Consider the following 15,894-nt stretch of genomic DNA (forward strand, 5'->3'; position numbering starts at 1 on the left):
AGCGGTGCGTGCAGCACGCTGCGCGAAACCGCACAACCCGGCCTTCCCAGCTTTAAACATGCCCCCGACAAATTAGGGAGAGGGCAGAAAAGGGCTACAAAAATAATTTGACTGTTAGGGAAAGTTCTTTACCCAGAGAGATTTAAAGAGTTTAATCTGTTTAGTTCATCAGGAAGACGATTAGGAGGAGCCTTGATTACAGTGTGTAAGTACCTTCACAGGGAGCAAACAACAGGTATTAAAGGCCTCTCCAACCTAGGCGAGGCAGGCATAGCAGGAAGCTATGGGCAGGAGATGAAGCCAGGCACATCCCAAGAAAGCGGGCACGCAGCCCGAGGAGCCGGAGCGATTAACCACTGCCAAGCAAGACATAAAGGAAAACGGCAAATTTACCTTCCCTCTTCTTTAGAAGCAAACGCCAGATAAAAGACTGGAGTGTTCAGCGTCCACCTCCCCTACGGCAGCCAGCGAAAGTGCATCTGCAGAGTTACAGACCCCTCCTGCTGCTCTTTAGTTTTGGTGCAGCTCCTCCAGCCGCGGCGCAGGACCCTGTGGAGGGTCCCCGCTCCCAGGAGCGTGCCCCCCCGGGAGGCCCACCACGGGTCAGACCTGCCTCCCCACCACGTCCCCTCCTGCCTTTTGCAGAATAAAGGCCCTTGGCCCCTGTTCCCTCGACCCAGGAGCGCGCGGAGGCCTCGCTCCAGCCCAGGCCACCGCTGTGCCCGAGCGGCTCGGGGAGCGCCAGCCAGCGAGCCCGGGAGCGCGTCCCTTCGCAACCAGCCATCACTGGGGCACTTACGGGTTGCTCATGGCGATGAGCAAATCTACGCTCACCTGGTGGCATGAATATATCATACCTCCTAAATTGCATAGTCCTCTACTTTCACTATTAACTTCCATCCTTTTTCTAACCCCTACCATCTGCACACTCCCTTCCCTCATTTGCACACTCTGAGGGAATGTGCTACAAACACGCACCAGGCTATCTTCTCCCAAATGGCAACGTTTCCAATGTGTTCATAAATTATCTTTTAAGCTTCACTTTGCAGCCACGGGTGGGCAATGGCTTTAAGCAAGAGCTTCTGTAAGGATAAGGTGAAATTCTTGCAGCGTTGGCAACTATAAAGCTACTACGCTGGGTCTCTCTTATCATTCAGCAATTGCATTTGGAAACTAGTTTCTTCCAGTTGGAAAATTCTCTGCGAGAAGCAGGAGCAGCTTCTGAAAGATCAGTACGTGGTGTCACAGCAACTAGCTTGGGTCCTCTTACGGCCGCTGCCGCGGGGAAGTAACACGGTACTGATTGCTTCAAAGCCCCACTTGGAGGCAGGGGTAGCTGGGGTTCAACGTCTGGGACCCGCTCTCCTCTCAGACTGTCTCTGTGCCAGGAACCCGAGAGTGAGCTGGGTCCCGCAGCCCAGGGACCTCCTGCCCCGGCAGCCGGGGAGGTGGTTTTCTCGCTCAGCCAGGCTCAGCAGAGATCTGCCCGTAATCCCACTCCAACCGATTGTGCCATTCTTCTATAATTCTGTTAAATCAGAATTATAGCTCACTCAGTGCATAATATATCCAGAGCGCTAATTTGTCTTTGTGTTGGCAGAGAACTGAACAAGGTGGTCCCTCCGAAGGGACTTGGAAGATACGAATAGCCAACAAACTACAGCAGCATCCCACAACACCAGTCAGATGGTGTCATCAGGCATGACAGCCCAGGGAAATCACTGGCATCTCAGTGAGGCTCGTGCTTCCCTACCAGCAGGAAGCCCAGGCATATGCACTCCAGCCACGTATCATTGTCCTCCCAGACGTGGAGAAGACACATGAAAATGTCTGCGACTGTCCTAGGATTTATCAACTGGTGACATGAATAAAACAAGATCATTTCAGTCAAGCCTGCATATTTTTTCCAATTCTGTTAAAAAAAAAACAAACCACCACCTCAGAAGGCAATTAGCTGTGGGTGGGAAAACTTGGTTATCTTAACAAAGAAATGGCATCATATTTCAATTTTGTATATCAATGTTTAGTAAAATGAAGCTCTGAGGTACAAAACTCTCTAAATCTTAACAGGTGTTTTGGATGCTAAGACACATTTAAATATATTTATCAATTAAAATGTACTATCATTTTGCTTTGTTTTTAATGATCCTGGCTAGTAAAGACAAAAGAGTAGGAGAGGGATGATATTACAGTTACAGCTGGGTTTGATTTTGCAGTTTATCAGAAGAGACTCCAGCTCACGCTGAAGGCTGTAATACGGTGGGGGAGTTTAACAGATGCTTTCAAGGCGTAGGAGAAGACTGAGGAGAGCAGGCTGATGGAAGGCACCCGGGAAACAGCAAATGCCAAGTCTGTGTGTCACTTGTGTGAGCCACGTCACGTGTGGCCCATATGGAAAACTGCAATAACATTGTATATGGAGTTAAGTGCATACAGGTCATACATCTTATCTTATACGGCTTATTAAATGCAGTGAGAAACTTGTAAATGTTGTAAGTGATGTGAAAAGTACTTCAGTTAGAGGGAGAGCGCTGATTAAGGGACACAACACAAGCGTGATCCTGTCCCAGAGAGCAAGGCAGGGCAAAGTGTGCGACCCCAGGGAGCTCTGTGCCCTAACACCTCATCCCATCGGATGGAAGAACAAGGAAAAGCAGGGAGGAGGAAGAGGATGGACACAGACACCCTACAGGACACTGGTCTTCAGCAGGGGTAGAGGTAACCCCAACCTCAAAAAAATTCTCCGGCAGGAGGCAGCGCTGGAGGAAGGAGAAGAGAAAACCATGCTGACGTCTCTTGGGATACCATTAAAAAAGCAGAATTACTTCTCTGTCTGGTAATTTTCAGCCTATATTTATTTTTTACCACTTTACAATCCTCTTTCCAAACATTAACCTCTTACATCCTTGTCTACCATTCCTGGTGGCTCTGTACACAGAAACGTTACCCTCACGGCTCATTGCTCCAGCAGACTTAAGAAGACCCTCTGCTGTCTGACAGTCTTTGCCAAGACACCTTGGGAGCAGCTCCAGTTTGGACTGGAGTTATTTTTTCAGGAATCCAGAATCCCACAGAGCTGTTTTTTGACTGTTGGGTTGTGTTACTTATGTCCTGTCAGTCTGGAAGCACCACACGTAATGTATTCACGGATCAGACTGTTGGCTCATAGTTACACCGAGATGGATTGAGATAATCTGTATTCTCTTCCACTTGTATCCAACTAATCTACTCTCACCTGGTGGCATGAATATATCATAACTCCTAAACTGCATAGTCCTCTACTTTCACTATTAACTTCCATCCTTTTTCTAACCCCTACCATCTGCACACTCCCTTCCCTCACCCTGGTGAAACCTCTCAGTTTTCCTACCTGTTATCAAGTCACTGCTGACAAGCCTAACCCAGCCTCCCCCAGCCAGCCCAGCAGTTCCGCTCATTTTTTTTGTCCTTCAGTCCCGTTATGGGTGTAACCTTGCATACCAAGTCATGCCTCCCCCAGGTTACACCCCGGTTTCCCTTGGGACGCTATACCAAGCACTCTCCTGAGGCCTCGGAGTAGATCTACTGCACGTCCCGTACTAGAAGATCAGCTCGGTAAAGATACCCACCCGGTTCACGCGCCCTGGTATGCGTTGGGTGGGGGCAACAGAATGTGCAATGTGTAAATACACATCTACAATTAAAGAAGGCTCCATGCAGCAGTTTATTGGCATCGTCCTCTCTCATCATTCTCAGACATGCCTTATACTATCATTGACGGTAAATTATTTTCCTGGATTATTATAGCCTGTCTGGTGAAATTTGAGGCAGATAACACAATCACTCTGCCAATAAGCAGTCAATGCAGGCACTGTGGAAGGTGTAATAGCTTTTCATGGCAGTTCCTAGAGAATTGATTAGCACTTGGCTCATTAGCTCAATAGCAATCAATGACTCTAAACAGCTTAGATACCATTCTTGCACATCAGAATTGCATAATAAAATCCTTATGACAGCTTTACTTTGCAGCACGGTGTTCCACATAAGAGAGAAAGGATTCAAAGGGCTGAGGGGTTGGAGAGGTAGGTGCAGAGGAGGGAGCACAGCCGGTTCAGCAGATAAGGGAGGTGCTCAGCACCTTTCACGTGCAAACCCTCTGCCACTCCAGCTCTAACAGGCCCTGCAAGTGCTGGTGCACACTGCCTGCTCCCTGCCGCGAGAACATCCATAGCACGTGCCTTTGGTACAACTTTCTCCTTGCACGGGGCCAAGAAAACATGACCCACAGATTTAGATAAGTCCTTTTTAAAAAGGTTGATGTACTTAAAATAAAATGGTTTAAAGTTTGAGTGTTTCATGTTACACACCATCACCATTCAAAGAATTAAAATGCTTTCCAAATATTTTTTAAAACATTAAACCGAAACACAATGATTTTGAACAACTCTAGATTTTCACCTCCTCTATGGAAAATTCTTCTCTCTGACAAAGGAAACAGGAGGGTGAGATTCAAGAACACTCACATCTTGTAGCTTACTCCCATGGAGAACCGATACCAAGTGTCTCACAACAAGGTCCAGCAAAGAAGGATTAAGTACTTTGGGGGGAAAAAAAGGTTCAGAGGCAGAAATGCACCCATACCTTACCCGTGGAGGCGGTGGGGTACAGGTCCCCACGGCACAGCCAGCGGACCATGTGCCTGGGCTGTGGACAGCCCCCAGGGCAAAGCTGGGGGACACCAGCATCTCCCCAGAGAATTTAAGGTCAGCGCACACAGCTGGTTTAGCTGGCTTTAAAAAACAAGTGTTCAACAGTCTCTTGGCCTGCATACTCATTCACAGTCAGTGATGGAGGCACAGAAGTAAAAGTAATTTTAAACTTCTTGGACAGTTGGACTAGATGATCGTTGTAGGTCTCTTCCAACTTTAAATATTCTGTTCTATTCTATTCTATTCTATTCTATTCTATTTTTGCAGGTGGAGCTGTGCCACCTTCACAGCAAGTCAAGAGCGTTTGTCCAGAGAGTGGTGGGCTCAGCAGGAACACGCAAACAACACAACCTGCTGTAAAGCGGATGATGGGGCAACACATATGGCAGCGCTTCCTGACCCAAGTGGAGAAATATTTTCAAAGCAGGAGATGAGCCCAGAGGATGGTACCAAGAAAGGAGAAAATGCACAAAGAACAACCCCAGGTCCCCATACGGAGGGTGGTAGAAACAGAAGGTCTGAAGAACAAGAGTACCAACACTGCCGGGACAGGTTAGAAGCAAGCAGAACAGTGCCATATTGATTAATTAAATAAACAAACAATTTAATGACAAAATGTTATGTATGGCTGGATTGTGGTCGTACCTTTATACTAAACGCTTAATGAGAACAGTTCCTATGGGCTCTCACTGATGTTTGTAAACCGGGCCCTGGGAACTAGGCTGCTAATGAACTACTGAGCTGTAAGTGATAATTGGGTAAGAGATTCAGCAGGAGATGTTGTTGGGAACCATTCAATAGCAAACATGGTATCAAAGGAGTGAGGAAAACTCCCCTGCTAGAGACCAAATCTTGGGCTAATGTTTATCTAAATGACACCACTCATCAACTCCCATCAGGTCTTGGAAATCCTGAACTTCTCCCAGACCTTCATCCCTCTATCTGTTAAAACATTAATTACATAAAAAGGAAACATACGCACAAAGACCTTGGTGAAGGGGAGACTCAGATATGTGGTGCATCATTCATCTTCCCATTTACATGAAAAAGAGAAAGCAAGAGGAGTCGAGTGAATGAGGTTTTGTTTTTTATAGCTGAATTAATACAGCTGTGGCAGTAAGGTCTCACTGGAGTAACTGAGCGGTCTCCCAGCTGTATGATGAGCCCTTGATAAAGTGTTTGGTAAAGGATTGAATTTGTCTGGTGCTAGCTGATTAACTGCCCAGTAAACAGTTGATAGATAATAAGCAAGCAGCAGCAGAACTTGAGACAACGCAGAAGACAATATCTAGGAAACTAAAATTGGCAACATTTTCGTTACCAAAAATTCATCATAATGCAAGGACATTTTAAGACTCATATACTATGGTTATGATGGCTAAAATATTTGCTTTAAAAATTGGGCAGAAATTCACATATGGCTTTCATTTCCTCAATCTCTTCCCCCCTAAGAATTTTTAAACTACCATTATGCAAGATATCAGCTTTATTTTTTTTTTAAAATATTCCTGGTTTTTTTTGCAAATGTGTTCAATACTGAAAATTAATTTTAAATCATTAAATCTTGAGACTGCTCAAATATCAGTGGAATTTCAAGACAGATTGTATAAGGGAAAAATTAAGTTTCCATAATTGTTAATATGCTTAGATGTAAATAACGTTTCATTCTGGAGCAATTGTTTTATGAGTCTCTAAGTCTTATTTAATTAATCAGTACACTTTGCATCAGTGACAAACCACATATTCAGCAGTTTTAAAGATGCATATTCTATTATGGGAGCATTAAGTGTAGCTTTATCAGGGATTTAATAAATAACAGCAATATTCTAATATGAAAAACTCATAAAGACCTGAGCTCAAGGGGGCATAAATTGTGACATAAGGGCATTTTCAGATCAGAGCACGTATACTTAGAGTCTTAGAGGACGAGCAGCAGTGCCTACTTCTGGTTTTTAAAGACAAAAAGTGTATTGTTTTTCATAACCCAAGGTGGAACAGAATGAGCCCCAGGAGGGCTCTCTTGAAGAAGGTAGAAGAATTTGAATTGGTGTCTTGTCCTTGCTCTTCCTTACCTCCATGGAAAGTAGTGCCTGGCATTCCACCTATGTCCCAAAAGCAATGAAACAGCAAAAATGGCTAAAAAATGCAGACTGAGAAGACTGAAAGCACATTGGTATAGTAGAGCAGCAAGACCTCTTTTTGCGAATGAGGAAATGTATCACAGAAACAGGTGGTGGATTTGCACAAAATCAAAGCAAGCCAACGAGTCAAGAGACAAGAGGGGCATTGCTTACAGCGGGAACGGAAGTGTCAGGTTCAATTATGTCTCTCTCATTTAGATGCTTTTGATCAGCTCAGATTTTCAGCATGGGGCAACCTCAAAAAGAAAACCACAAATGTGCGTTCCTCTTGTTCACGCTGTCATTTGCCTCAAAAAGAAGTGACAGAGTCAAGAGCACGTATCTGTGCAGGACACCCCACACTTACCATGAAGGCAAGGAGCATCAGCGAATCCAACCCCACACTGCACATCTCAAGAAATAGAGGGCAATACTAACATATAGCATCGCTGAACTACAAGTGGTTTGGGTTCCTCGCTTGTACTGTCCCAGGTTTAAATACAGCGAGATACTCAGCAATGCATTGCCAGTATTTCAGATCATGCCCTGTTCTAGGTGTTGACCTCCATCTGTGACAAACACAACACACAGTGTGTTCACAGGACACCAAACCCCACAACAACACAGACTCTTATATGGTACTTAATCCCTGCTGCCTGAACAGCCCACAATTACCAACTCGTGCCTTGGAAAAAAAAAAGGCAATTCTTTTTTACAAGAGGGAATTGAGTTCATCTTGGGATTTCTTGGCCATTGATGTTGGGTATGACCACCATCAGGTCGCTCAGCAAATCTGTAATGACCTATATCAGTAATGGGCACTCAGTTTAATTTCTGTAAGATCACCCAGGGCACACAATGTGGAATACACACGGGCTTTATGCTAGCTGCAGAAACCCAACTACTCATTACCTGGCCGTGGCTTTCTAAGACTCTCCACTGCAGAGGAAACTTTGAACAAACAAACAAAACATCCATCCCTTCCATCACCGCTCCATATGGCAGTGACATCTGGATCTAGAAAAGAAGATTATGTATTTTAATCAGCACTGATCAGTCATAGTTGCTGATTTTTATAAATGACATTAAAATAAGAGAATGTTTCATCAATAATGTCATATTATGACAAGTTATTGGCTTGACTGCTATCTCATAAAATAATGCATGAACAACAAAAAGCAGATAAAGTGAACCCTCTAAAAGATTAGAAATATTTTTTTAAGTTTTGAAAATGTTTAGAATGGAATTTCAGAACTCAGAAATGCCTCAGCTGGTTACAGTCCCCTTGCACCCTCGGAGGTCTCCTGTGAAGTAGGAGAAAAGAGATGTATTTGGTTTCCTTCAATCCACCAAACAGATACTGGGACACCAAACGACATTGCTGATGAGACCCCCCCACAGCCACCGCACTGCCAGGATCCTCAGGTCACCTACCCCAAAGGTGGAAACCCAAATGTATGCCAAAAAATCTGCTTGGAAGTTCCCCTGAGCTCCACCTGTAGCTACACTGCAGCAGGTGCTGGCGCGGGTGACGTCTCCCGGGGCACAGGCTGCCGGCTGTGTTCCGTAACACTGGTAACCCCGCTCCTCTGGAGCCGGGCTCTCACAAATGCCACGCACAGGAGGAGAAGGCAGACCGGAGCGGTTATCTCCGCCTGGGCACCCGAACGGCGTGCTTACAGCACATGAGTATGTGATGTGTGTATATTCAGATCCACCTTGCAGGTCTGAGGAGAAAATCGTCGATTCCATCTGGCTCCCATCTGTGCCTTCAAGGCAGCATTAAACACCCAGCACGAACCGGCCTCTTCTTTTACTCGCCGGCTGCGCAGAAGTGTTTTCTACCGCCTTTAAATAATCCCCGCTTAACCCTCGTTTGCATGCAGCGAAGCGTGGCCAGTTATTCAAAACCCTTTCTCTGAATTTGGGAAACGTGCTCCAAGCTCCCACTCTCTGTGCTGCTTCGGTAGCCATGAGTGGCTCCAGGACGACGTACACAGCACCTCTGGGAGAGAAAAAAACTCGGACCTGCAGGAGAGTCGTGCTGTGGTGAGATACAGGTGCAATCAGGCCCGAATCAGCCGAAAGCCAAACAATACAATTATCAGGCAAGATTTTTGTGGCTGCTGTTTGGGTTTTTTTAATTTTAAAGTTCCTAGCCTGCAGTTTGCTGTCAGCACTTCGCTGCTAAAAATACCAACATTTGCAATGAATACTAAGCACGTGCAACAAATGGATAATAATAAGGTTCCTCCTGCTTGTTTCAAGAGGATTAAAAGCAGCGTCCACAAACAGCAAGTCTTCCCAGCTGGCAGGGCTCTGAGCTGCTTTTCCAGAGGTCTAGATCCAAATCTCCAAGTTTAGTCCATTCTGTCCCAGCTGTTGTCATGAAAAATTGCCTTTCTCTGGATGGCAGAGGGATTCAGAGCTTGTGCTGCATGTTCTAGGCAAAAGACAAAGAAAATGTTAACAACCTCAAATTGGCTGCATTTTAGCAGTGTTGGCATTTTCTGTGCCTTTTGGCTAGGTGGGGGAAGCACACGCTGGCAGATTAAAGGTTATAACTGTACGGCCATGAAATGTTCCAAGACAGGAGAGACGTTTTTGGCACCAGCTGCCGTTGCACCATTGACAAAAGGTCAGTGACGCACCGCAGCAGCAGAGCCCTGGCACGGCAGGGCAGGCACTGCCGGCACGGCTCGCCGGCGGCTGTGCCACCGGCTGTGCCACCGGCTGTGCCACCAGCGGCTCGCCAGCCTCCTGGGTGAAAGCATCGTGGTGCAGAAGGGCGTTGAAGAGGTACAGCTGCACAGTTATGGGGGCACCTGAAGAACTGCTGTGAGTTGCCTGAAATCTCACCACTGCTAAAAACTTCAAAAAGGAGAAGGAATCGTAGAATCACAGAATCTTTGATGAACCTTTTACGAACCCAATTTACGAACAGTGCTTTTAAGGAGGAGTAGCACCTTCTGCTAGACCAGCCGACTCAAGCCCTTGTGCCCATCTCCCCAGCTTGTGCTGTTCAGCTGTGGTGGCAATGGGGAGAAAAGCTTGTAGGGAGAGGTAGTATGTTTTGTTAGGCCAAATGATGTAGCTGGAAAAATCAGAAAAGCTTTTGGATATACAAACTTTTTTTCACATCTATTTAACAGATTTGAGACTAATAAAAGATACTACCTTGCCCTACAAACCTCACCTCTTTTATAGCTTTATATTGTCACAGCTGCAGCAGCGAATTACAACTATTGATGTGGTATTCAAAAGAAATGGTTGTCTCCATGGTATCTTTCAATATTTATTTGTACACCAAACATTATCTCTCTTAACCACGGTTCATGTAGGACACCTGCAAAGCCCTATTCTACCATCACACCTCCTAGACTGCAAAACCAAAATATGTATTTGCTCACTGTGACTGCTACACCCTAGATTCACAAACTCGTTTGGTGTCCAGGGCCAGGGGAGACTCTGAAAACCTCCAAGTACAAGTCAATATGAGTCTTTCCAAAATGTTATCCTCAGCTTGTCAGCCTCACCCACATCCCTTCATCTTATATATACAGTCTTGAAGTTTTCCATTAATACAAGACTATTTATTAGAACAAGACCAGTTACCATTGAATTTAGACCTTCCCTTCCCTTCCCTTCCCTTCCCTTCCCTTCCCTTCCCTTCCCTTCCCTTCCCTTCCCTTCCCTTCCCTTCCCTTCCCTTCCCTTCCCTTCCCTTCCCTTCCCTTCCCTTCCCTTCCCTCTGGAGGATGGTTAAAAGAACAATCTTATTCTCAGCAGATGCAAAGCGTTTCGCTTTTGGTCTCACCCTGCAGAGATCTGTGCCCGAGATGATTGCTGAGCTCGCTGGATATGAGCAATGTTCAGCATTATCCACTCCATGAGAGTTTGGTCCGTGACTCCTGTATCGACCCAGAACTCTTTTGTACGCAATGCATATCTACCTTTTCATTTCAAAAATTACAAATAATAGCTCTAGTCTTTCAAACTGTACATAGTTTGCTGCAGCAGTACAAATGCTGTGTCAAATCATCTCTACTGTAGCGAAGAATCCATGTTTTCCAAATGGACGCTCGGCGCTCACATTTTGCAGGGCTATTTTCCAGATGTTTTTTTTCAGGCTGCAGCTATCAGTACAACCACATAACGCTGCTCTTTTACTTCCTATTTCCTCAGTTGCACAAATCTTACCATTCATTTTGGTCTGCCTCACAGCCAGACCTATATGTTTTCTTTCCATTCTTTAGGATTTCTTGCTGCTTTACTCCAGATGTTATTTTCACAGAAGTTATGAGTTGTTCTGCACTGTTCATCTCCCATGGAGAAAAACTCTACTCCAATGGTAGGTCCCAGTGATATGTAATCTATGCTGCTAAAACAAACAAAGTCTTACTAAGAACACCATAAATACTATACAATTTGACCAGGAAAAAGAATAACAGGTTTGAAAAATGGGCTTTTCTATTGTGACTTAAAGGCTGTACCCACTCCCCTCATATAAATAATACACTTGGGAGACACTGAAAAGCCCCATCATTCCCAACATAGCAGCATCACAGCTAGCTAGGAAAAACAGTGAAATTCCAAACAAAGCAAATCTGGCCTCCTTTTTAATTCCTGTAAAGAAAATGCAAAATAATTCTTGCTGCTCCTCTGAGCGTAGTGTCTTGATACGAGAGGTAAGTATGGCAGCTCCTCTCGGCAGTTGTGTGGAAAGTTTTCTTTTAAAGAATGATCAACTCCAGCCAAGATGATTTCTCTCCTGAACAGTGATCCTATTGAAGGGAAACTATTTGCAAACAAATCATAGAGCCATAGAGTAATAGAATCATAGAATAGTTTGGGTGGGAAGGGACCTTTCAAGGCCATCCAGTCCAACACCGGCAGTGAGCAGGGACATCTTCAACCAGAGCAGGTTGCTCAGAGCCCCGTCCAGCCTGACCTGGGATGTTCCCAGGGATGGGGCATCCACCACCTCTCTGGGCAACCTGGGACAGGGCTTCATCACTCTCATGGGCAAAAATTGCTTCCTTATATCTAGTCTAAATCTACCCTCTTTTAGTTTAAAACTATTACCCCTTGTCCTATCGCTACAGGCCCTGCTAAAAAGTCTGTTCCCAGCTTTCTTATCAGCCCCCTTTAAGCCCTGGCAGGTTGCGAGAAGGTCTCCCTGGAGCCTTCTCCAGCCTAAAACCCCCAACTCTCTCAGTATTTCTTCATAGAGAGGTGTTCTATCCCTCTGATGATATCTGTGGCCCTCCTCTGGACCCTAGATGCCTAGAATGCATCTAGGACCCAAATGCCCCAGAAAAGCCACTCTCCGGGTGATGAATAGGAGACTTAGAAAGGTGTTATGGCCACAGAGAGATGACATGGTCACATTTATTTTCTCCTCCTATGGTATGGATAACTGTGTATCTTACCTTCCTTGAGCTTGTTATGTTCCTTAGCCTCTGAGATTACACTTGTCAGATTTGTAACAAAAAGCAAAGCCAAGAGGCAAAACGCAAAACCTGTTAGTTTCAAACCTGCCACCCTGAATTAGAAATTAGTCTGAAAATGTCCTTGTCAAAGAGAGTAGTCCAAGTCCTGCTTGCTCAGTGTAAATTACAGTAACTCTCTGGCCATCCCCTCATCCTTCTGTTCTGTGAACGCACAAATGAAAAAGGAAGGAACACCTGGAAAATTTTATAGGAAACAAGACGACATGTTCATAGACCTCTTTCTAAAGTCAGCACTGATCTGTCCTCACATTCACCGAGGACGCTCAATCCATGGTACAATCGTGTTCCCAGATCGCCCACGGAGGCTTCGCCCTTGCCCTTCTCATGGCCTGTGTTCAGAGGACATTAGCAGCTGATCTTGAGGAATATCCTATCACACCACCACCACCACCACTATCAAGAACGACTTGTTCTGGATTCACATAAGCCAAATCAACTTCAAAAGACTGTTGATCTGTGGACTGAGAAATCAGAGCAACACCTCCTGGAAACTCACATGCTACCAGCAACCAGCAGCCCTGTCCTGAAATCCTGTCCCCAGCAAAGCGCATGCAAAACCCCCACTGCCTGGCACCCGGTACTCCATGAAACCTCCTGCTCCATCCCTAACAGCACCCAAAACACAGCAATGGGCTGGCCAGATGGGGACTGGGGCACCGGGAACTCTCATCCCAATCATGCTTTCAGCTGGATATATTTTTAAATTTGCCATGAACACCTTACATGGAGAAACAGTAACAAGAAAACAAACCCAGCACCTACTTGGACGCTGAGTGCAGCCAAGCTGGCCATAGCTAGCCAAAGGCAGTGCTGTCTTACATTTATTTATTCAGCCCGCTGGTTCCACAGCCTGGCTGTCCATATGGTTTCCTGTGATGGTCTGGAGTGCTCAGGCGATGCAGGAGAAATGGGGCTGTTTCTGTAAAACTTGACCCTTCTTCACCACCCGATTATGGCTCAAGGCTCTCAGTGTGTACAGGGCTCCTTGTCCCTTATCCTGCCCTTGGATCTCTGCAGTCATAGAGATTGTCCCAGAACTGATGCAAGCAAAAGTGTGGGGCCTCAGGCAGTTGAATCTCTGGGATTAGAAAAAAGAAGGGTGAAATGACTGTCACAGATGCAACAGTAATAAATAACGAGGCAAGTAGGTGGTAAACTGACCTGGGTAATACTATTAAGAGCAGCAGCCTCACAAGTTACATCGCTAATCCTATTACAGTCAGAATACATGTGACAAGGAAAAGCACCTCTCTCTTAAACAGGGTGCTAATTGAAAGAGAAAACCAGGCACCTCAGAGGAGCAATTCAATGACAGAGACGAAGCTGTGCTGAGAGTGTCCGAATGTGAGCCGGGTTGCAGGCAGTACCCCGGAGGTGATGCTCATTCTCCGAGCCTTTGAACGCGCTCCCCCGCCGCAGCTCATTCAGTGAAGGGCTTGCAAGCCAGGCACACGAGGTTTTTTTATCGGTGTTAAGGCAATTCAGAGCTGCCCCCCGGCCAACAGCGCTGAAGCGCTTTGCCCCCGATCTGCAGGCAGAAGCACCGTGCCTGCACCAGCGAGGATGCTCAGCCGGAGCGAGTGGCCAGCCGGCACTGCTGATGCCTCCCGCCACTTTTATCCGGGCTTAGACAGGCGCTTTCGGCACAGCTTTGTACCGGGGGAGATGCTGCAGCTCTGCTGCCGTGTCCCCTTATCACTGAAACCAAACAAGCTCTTTGTACTGCATGAAAGTCTCTCCTGTGCCTTGGTGCGCTTGGATCATCCTTACGAGCCGCCTATGAGTTTGCGCTGCTCTACTCTTTCTGCATCAGTGTTTCTGCCTAATAAAAAAGCTGGCAATAATGAACTCGCTAATGGTTTTCCTCGAGTTCGTGTACTGTGTTAGGGGAGCCCTGATGGAAGCAGCGTGATGAGGCTTTTGAAGCAGTCATGCTAAAACCAGCGGCAGACGTGGGGAAAGGTTGCTCAGTCAAAGCCTGTCAATCCCAGCTTCATAGACAACGCCGTCCTGTTTGGTCTTTGTGTAAAGCTCATAGTGAAGCCTGCGTTAGGACTGCTTCTTGAGGCATCTAATTTAAACGCTTTACCTAGCCTGCTGTATTTAAGGAGATAAAATTATTTAGACATATGTAAATAAAAAACCCTTGGGGATCAAGGTGAGAAATGTCCCTATGCCTGACATTAGTATGTGCATGATAATGCGCTGGCAGTAAAAAAATTAAACATTTGAAGGCTTTCCAGCTGGGCAAGGAGAGAGGAAATATCTTTCTTGGCAGGTGTCAGCAGGAGTTTTCACTGCAGGCTCAGGGAAGAGGGGAGAGGGCTGAGAACTGAGCCCAACGAGAAAGGGCAGGGTTTGATGTGAACTTCCATCTGAATGGCTGATGGTGTAAATGGCTACTGCTGATGATGTTTTGGTAATGGAAAAGATTTTCAAATAAGGTTTGAAACCTCCCCAATTTAATGAATTCACAGTCGATATTAGCTACAATATGTGTTTTGCTTTTCAGCATGTGGTGGGGAGGAAGATCAGTCATGAGTTGCAGCTTATGGTGCATCAAAAGTAACATTTCCACGTTCATGGCTTTATATCAAGGCTTTCATTTATTTTTGGCTTGAATTATTTTGACATTTTGGAACTTTAATAGAACTTATTTCTATACATTTGAATATTTGTGCCTTTAAATTTGTCATAATCCAAGGGGAAAAAATATGTAGTTACAGAAACAAATATAGCAAGTGAAAGAGTTCAGCGGAGGCAGACCAGCCTCCTCCTAACAATGAGAGAAAGTGTGATTTATTAATGCATATTACAGTGTGAACATGGGCGTTAGTTGGTACGATTAGTGAATGTGTGTTAAGAGCCCTATGCCAGTTAACCCAAGGCTGAGCAAGCCAAACGAACAAGCTTTTTTTGAATAACGTATTTGTTTTTTTAAACACTAAACCCCAGAATAACATCCGCGCCAGCAGCAGGGCAGCAGCTTGCCCTGCCTTTCCCCAGAGCCATGTGCAAGCCGTAGGGGTAGAGGTGGTGGGCTGAGACCCCGTCACGCTCCCAGGCACCGGGAGAGGCACCGCTACAGGCGAGCTCGCACACTCTGCAGGTCTGCGCCCGGGCCGGCTCCCACCGCCTGCCTGGACCAGGGGAAGAAGAGCCCTTTGAGCCATTCCCTGGCTTTTTTCATCACAGGCACCACTGGCTGCCATCGCTCCGTGCGCAGGAGCAGCAATGGCCTTTAGAGCCAGGCACGTGCATGCACAGAGTACGATTCGGAAGTATTTGCAGAAATTGTCACCGTTACAGAAACAAAGATCCCCTTTGAACTGTTCTAAACCAGATGTGGACAACCCATTAGTTCTCAACATAATGAACCATTAGATAAAATGTTCTTTATCAAAACCTCCTGTTTTCATGCTGAACTGAGCGCGACTGGCTGTGTTTACCTCTAGAAGATGATTCTGCAGCTGAGGTCTAAAACCTTCCCTGAGTTCACATCACGGCTCTTCCAGCCTCCTGGATTGTCTCTCTGAGGCCAGATCTTACACTGGATCAGAAACATGAGTCAAC

This window comes from Phaethon aethereus (assembly GCF_964289735.1).
Source record: "Phaethon aethereus genome assembly, chromosome: 5".
Classification (NCBI taxonomy): Eukaryota; Metazoa; Chordata; class Aves; order Phaethontiformes; family Phaethontidae; genus Phaethon; species Phaethon aethereus.